Raw genomic sequence first — 5,872 nt, forward strand, 5'->3', positions numbered from 1 at the left:
GTTCAACCCGCCAACGATCATGTGCACTGGGCCGCCTGCCGTGCAGCCGACCGGCTAAGGGCTCCCAGCATTCCACACCTGCCCTCGTCACCAGTCTGACTGTCGCCGTAGGACTTTTGGGATGAAGAATGAGATGGGATGAGGAAGCACAGAGTGAAACATGTGCAAATGATATTTAAGGTGGTAGGGAGATTGCACATCTCTCGGGTCCACCATCTTCACCTTTCTCTGCAGAATCCGGTGGCTGGGATGTGAGCCGAGACAACCGGTGCAGGGAGCAGTTGCAGCGCTCTGCCGCAGACCCCTTACTGGTGGGGCAGCGCCTATCGCTTGAGCAGCCAAGCGAGCATTAGAGCTTAAAGCGGCTCTGGTCGCAGGCAGGCCTCGTCCTAGAGCTCGGAGGCATTTTCAGGCTGCTATTGCTAGTAGCAACACATCCTTCATCCTGATGAGGCCTACCGCCATTTGGTCCATGACTGCTTATTATTGATTATTCGCAGCTAGCCTGCCTATCGGAAGGCCTTGCCTCATTCCGCCTTTTGAGGCCATGTCGATGGGGGTGTGGTCGCCCCTCACGAGTGTTTGTGGTCCGGGTTTGCTCCCGTAGCCTTGTGTCGACCAAGACTAACCCACAAGGCAGTGGGGCAGGAGTTGGTGAGGAGTCAATGTGTGACCGCACATTGGTGGACCATAACTCCCACCTCTGGGGCCTCCTGCTGCTCCGAGATCTCCTGCAAAGTCAGCCTGGGGCCGCAAGGCGCCCAGTTACCATGCGTAGCCACGGGGAGGCCCTGCAGGAGTCTTGGTGATGGAGAGGTTATGTACTGGCAGGGAAGACTTACGCAGGGCGGCTCCCTTTTTGTAACTAGACTAGCCAGTGGTGGTAGCTGAAAGCGAGAGGGCATGCAAAGCAATACCAAAGCACTAACTTGATACTAGCCACACTAGACACATCACATCACCCTGTGCAATTTACACCTACGCATACATATATATATATCCAATAATATATATACATGTATATATACATATATATACCATATATATACATATATATACATATATATACATATATATACATAAATTATATATACATAAATTATCTATACATGTACTATGACATAATATTACATATATAAATATAAATTATACATATATATACATAAATTTTCACATTGAATGAGAATCAGACAAGAAACAATGGTCTCAAACTGTCCGGAAATAGATTCAATTTGGAAGTAGGTAGAAACCATTTGCCAAACCGTGTAGTTAGGGGAATAAACTTCCTGCACAGGTAGTGCAATGTAGTTCAATTCGAAGCTTTAAGAATCATTTAGATAAATACCTAAGTAAGATGCTGTAATTACTATAATTTATGTTATATTATTTGTTTTTGTTTTGTTAAAATTTGTCTGTCTGATTTTCATTTATTATTAGTTATATGCCATTTTATTATCATTTACTATTTACCTGTTTGTTTGTTATTCAACTACACCTATGCATTTATTTATGTATATATGTTATTTACAGTTATAGTTTTAATTTATATTAATATTTTTTATATAGATATATTTTTCATCCGACCTAATATATATATACATATATTATAATATATATACATATATATTATACATCTCCATATATATATACATATATATACATATATACATATATATATAATATATACATATATATACATATATATACATATATATCTATACATAAATATTATATACAAAATACATATATACCATATTTATATATATACATATATATACATATATTATACATATATATACATATATATAGCATATATATATATATTTATTACATATATATTACATATATATATATACATATAATTATATATATATACATAAAATATATATATATACATTTTATATACATATATATATTATACTTTATATATGTATATTATACTATATATTATATATATATATACATATATTTATATATATATATATATTACTACATATACTATATATATATATGTATGTGTGTGTGTGTGTGTGTGTGTGTGTGTGTGTGTGTGTGTGTGTGTGTGTGTGTGTGTGTGTGTGTGTGTGTGTGTGTGTGTGTGTGTGTGTGTGTGTGTGTGTGTGTATACATATTTATATGTATATGTACGTGTATGTACATTCGTATTTAGATATAGATACCAGAGTGACTATGCAAAAATTAGAATACATACCAGTTTCGATCCCTACAATTGGAAATGCTCCAAGTCAATTAATATTAAAAGATTTAAAAAAAAAAAAAAGTAATGTTGTCCTTTTTTTTTTTCTTTCAAATGCTCCAAGTCAGCTTCATAAAGGGACCAAGGTTAAAGAAATTTTGTCGAAAAAAAAAAAGTAATGTCCTTTTTTTTTCTTTCTTCCTTTCTTCTCCCTCCAATGTTGCTACTACGACCATACTGGCTCAAATTCAATGGAACACTCTTTTCTTGTCACCCCTATTTAAGTTATGCTTTAGCGTGTGTGTGTGTGTGTGTGTGTGTGTGTGTGTGTGTGTGTGTGTGTGTGTGTGTGTGTGTGTGTGTGTGTGTGTGTGTGTGTGTGTGTGTGTGTGTTTGTGTATGTCTTTGTGTAGGGATTTGTGTGTGTGTTTTTGTGTGTGTGTGTTGTTGTGTGTGTGTGTGTGTGTGTGTGGGTGTGTGTGTGTGTGTGTGTGTGTGTGTGTATTCACCATGGTCTTTGGATCGGAGAGACTCGGTGATCGACAGTAAAACTTAAGTAAAAGACAGAATCAGAGACAACAGCGTCTAGATTTAACAATGACTTAAGGACTCTCTACTATATGTCAAAGACTTCTGACGGAAGTCCCACAGCATCGCCAAAATCGCGTAGGGAAAGAAGCGAATGAATTCCATTTCGTCATTGATAAAAATAAAAGAAAGAACAAAGTTTTCAAACAATATCTGCTGAAATTGTACAAATGGCGTTACGTGGATGTAACCAGTGTGTTTTGTGAATCAAACGTATTTCTATATGATAAATATTTATGTTAGGTAATAATTCTAGTAGATCTAAAACATCATAGATATATGATCCAAATACATTTATTTTCTACAGCTCGCTAGAATTCATCAGACATCAGAGTGCGTGGAAGTGGAGTTAACTGTATATATGATAACCAATCCAATGCTGCAACAAAGGCCTTATTGAAATATACAGGTATTACTTTCTGACAGCAGTAGAACTAATTTCTTCCAGGCGCCTTTCATTCCATTAATGAAGTTAATGAATATGGGATCAGACTTCGACGTAGTTAGCTGTGGCTATCCGGAGAAAGAGAGAAAGAAAAAAAAAAAAAAAAGAGGAAAGGAAAGTGAAATTCAAAACCACAACGAGAAACCGTTCGGCAAAGAGGAACACCCGATATTTTCAATCTATTCATCTGTGCAAAAAACAAGCTACAGAAAGAGTTACTGAACAACATAATCATAAATAGATGGAAAAAAAGATTAAGTAATTGAATAAATGACCAAAAAATATGTGAACAGATGAATGAGCAAACATATCAATGAGTAAATGAACACGTAAGCAAATTAATTACAAAATGAGTAAAAACACTGATTAGTTTCTTTAATCAACAATAGAACACAAAGAAATAAATTAAGAGGCAGATGTGAACTACAACAGAGAAAACGAAATTAGAAAAACATAAGGGAAATAAAAAAAAGAGAGAAAAGGAAAAGCTTAACTTCCTTAAACTCTTTACTACAACGATTTTCAAGGTTCCAGGTAGACACAGTTTATGTATATATATATATATATATATATATATATATATATATATATATATGTATATATATATATATATATATATATATATGTATATATATGTGTGTGTGTGTGTGTGGGTGTGTGTGGGTCTGTGTGGTGTGTGTGTGTGTGTGTGTGTGTGTATATATATATATATATATATATATATATGCATATATATATACATATATATAGAATACATATATATACATATACATACATATATATATATATATATATATACATATATGCATATATATATACATATATATAGAATACATATATATACATATACATTATACATATATATATATATATATATATATATATATATTTATATGTATGTATGTATGTGTACAATGCAGTCTTCAATGTGTTGTATAGTATGAGGACTCTGAAGTGTTACATCCATCCTCTTCTGGTAGCTTAGAAGGCCTGGATGGTAGCCGCATCGTTACCTTGCCAAATGGACTCTGTCCTCTCGAGGGAGAGAGGATTCAAAAGGATGGATATCAGGGGGTCAGGCATGCAGCAGTGTGTTGTCTTTCGGTTTGTTGATGGGACACTGAACTATATGATTATGGACATGCTGGGTGTCTGGTGGCTGTGGAGGAAGAGAAGAGAGTATGTATGATGTATGTACTTGGGTGTTATTTTGATGTTTCTTAGCGTATGTAAGTGTTCTGCCATGTAATGTAGTGGATGGGTTGTGTTTGTGGAGGCTGCGGCAAGTGTTTGTGTGCCTCTCATGTCAAGGTGATCCTTGACTTTGAGGGCTTTTGTTTCATCGTGTAGATGGTCTGTAGGTGTTGTATTTGTGCAGCCTGCAGTTATCTTTTGGGTTTTGTTCTATATAGTTGGTAGGGTGTTGTGGTGTGTCTTCGCAAGATTAAGAACCCATGCGGGGCTTGCATGATTCATCATTAATCGTATATATTGTATGTACACTGTAATAGTAGTTTCATTGTTTTGTCTGAATATTGTACATACAAGTGATATAAACGCGTTTAGTCTATGTGTGCATCTCGTCTTTCTGTTTATTAAATGTTGTTTGAATGACATGGATGTATCATCCCAAGAATTTTGTGTGTGTGTGTGTGTGTGTGTGTGTGTGTGTGTGTGTGTGTGTGTGTGTGTGTGTGTGTGTGTGTGTGTGTGTGTGTGTGTGTGATATGAGGGTTTTGTTGATAAAGAGTATTTGTATACTACCAAATTATATTTCATGACCAGAGATGTTTTCGAATCTCGGGTAGAATATTCAATTTATGTCATCCTGGTTCCTTGGCTTACAGTTCTTGTACAATATTCCCCGCAGCACTCTTTCGTCTGATATGAAAATGATGACAGCAAGCATAGTGTTTATGAAGAGAGATATGTCTTGTCTTGTCTTGTCTTGTCTTATCTTGTAGTTTTGGTGTCATCATGGCCTGTCAGGGGGCACGTCGCCTTATGTATGGTGAAAAGTGCATGTGAAGCTTCTTTAGTATGTTGGAATGGCTGTAGTTGTCAATGAAGACTGAAATTATAGTAAATACTTGACCATAGTGATTAAGTGGGACACTGGTTCTACCGCACCTCTAATATCCGCCGTTATGGAGAGGGGTTGGAAAATCATGAAAGTATTTTAGCACTGCATTGCCCGGGGATCGAACCCGGACCTTCCGCGTTCCGAGGCAGAAACGTTATCCACTGCTCCACGCGAGCCATGTGTATTTGCATAAATATACATGGTTCAGGGTGATGGATTGGAAGGTAGTCTAGAAGAAGTTAATGGACTATGCAATGCTGCTTAAAGAGAATATTGAAAGACCCTGTGATAGGATGCCCAATGAATCACCGAGTATGAATAAATTAGTAATTATGCAGCACTACAAAGACAAGCGTGCAGTCACTTCGGAGGCAGAGGCAAGGGTAACTGACGCTAAGCTTACTTAGCGCGGGAAAAACTTACACGAATCGCATGGTTCGATTACAAAAAATGCACACGGGAATATACAATGGCAATAATAAAATTAGTACACAATAATAAATATACAATACTACAAGTACGTACGTATAATATCCAAGGAAGGTTTAATGTTACCATT

This window comes from Oratosquilla oratoria, chromosome 1 (genome assembly GCF_046742065.1).
Source record: "Oratosquilla oratoria isolate Oo_2021 chromosome 1, ASM4674206v1, whole genome shotgun sequence".
NCBI classification, from domain to species: domain Eukaryota; kingdom Metazoa; phylum Arthropoda; class Malacostraca; order Stomatopoda; family Squillidae; genus Oratosquilla; species Oratosquilla oratoria.